This window comes from Malaclemys terrapin, chromosome 11 (genome assembly GCF_027887155.1).
Source record: "Malaclemys terrapin pileata isolate rMalTer1 chromosome 11, rMalTer1.hap1, whole genome shotgun sequence".
In the NCBI taxonomy this organism is placed as follows: domain Eukaryota; kingdom Metazoa; phylum Chordata; order Testudines; family Emydidae; genus Malaclemys; species Malaclemys terrapin.
In genome coordinates this window covers 22,952,216-22,953,635 of record NC_071515.1, presented here as the reverse complement: position 1 = coordinate 22,953,635, position 1,420 = coordinate 22,952,216, and positions in this window count along the sequence as shown.

Here is a 1,420-nt window from a genome sequence, read left to right as displayed (position 1 = left end):
TCTGAGATTCTGTGTTATATATATATATATATATATATATATATATATATATATATATATATATATATATATTATATTGTCATCTTTTATAACTTGGGTTTGAGAAACTTTGAGGCAGATTAAAAACTTTTCATGGTCCTTTAGCCAAAGGGTAATGATGAGGTAAATGGAGTGTATCAAATTTGGATGTCTAGCAGACTGGTGCACCTGTCTGTTCAGTCTCATCCTCATGTGAAAGGTTAACAGAAGGAATAAACAGCACATTAATGAGGTATGCAGATGTGCCTTTGGAGGGGTCATTGTTCTATGTGGTGTTTGTAATACAGGGGCCAACCAGAGAGGTCAGAATCCTACGCAGAATACATAACACAGCAAAATCATCAATGGGTTACCAAAACCTGGAAAGCAGGCAATGCTGAAAGGTAGCTGAAGTGATAGCAGACAGCGACTTAGATAACAGTTTGGAATGTTACCATTCTACAAGCAGGTAATGGCTGTAACCACTAAAGGAATAGGATTTGATAGGAGGTAAAAGGCCATTTATGTTGGAGGAAATCAAAAGGAGCATACATCTGGATATCCAGAAAAAGTGTTCTGGGAGGGTACCATTAGCTTGTGCCATGGTCTCCCAAAGAAATGGATCAAAGCTCCATTTCTTTAAATATTATATGTGGACAAAACATACTGTTCTAGCCTGGCAGCGGAGTGGACTTGGTTCTCTAAGGTCTGGTTTATACTACCCGCCTGAATCGGCGGGTAGAAATCGACCTCTCGGGGATCGATTTATCGCGTCCCAACGATCCCCAAATCGGCGCTCTAACTCCACCAGCGGAGGTGGTAGTAAGCGCCGCCGACAAAAAGCGGCAGAAGTCGATTTTGCCGCCGTCCTCACAACGGGGTAAGTCGGCTGCAATATGTCGAATTCAGCTACGCTATTCACGTAGCTGAATTTGCGTATCTTAAATCGACTCCCCGCTGTAGTGTAGATGTACCCTAAATGTCTTTACATATCAGTGAAAAATGTTCAAAGACCCTCCAAAAGGAAAGAGGCGGCAGACCTTTTGGCAGAATTAAAGGTAAAACAAACCCTGTTTTGTTCATGGAACTGCTGATTTGGAGTGAGTGGGTATACTTTGGTAACAACACTGTACTTCTAATAAAGCATAAGAATGCCTAGTGAAGGGTGCTACTTGGAGTTTTACATATCTATGGTCTCATGCTTTCAGAGTTGAGACTGAGTCTATTGTGGTCACCTAATCAACTCTGTAAAACACTGCAAATCCTCATCTGGTTTGGTATCCTTTCCCTTATTGTAGCAAATAAATTGGGAAGTGCATTCAAATTGCTAAGCTTTATGAATTAGAATTAACAAAACTATGTTTAAGCAACAAGTAGAGCCTGTGCAACTAGCTTGGAAAGA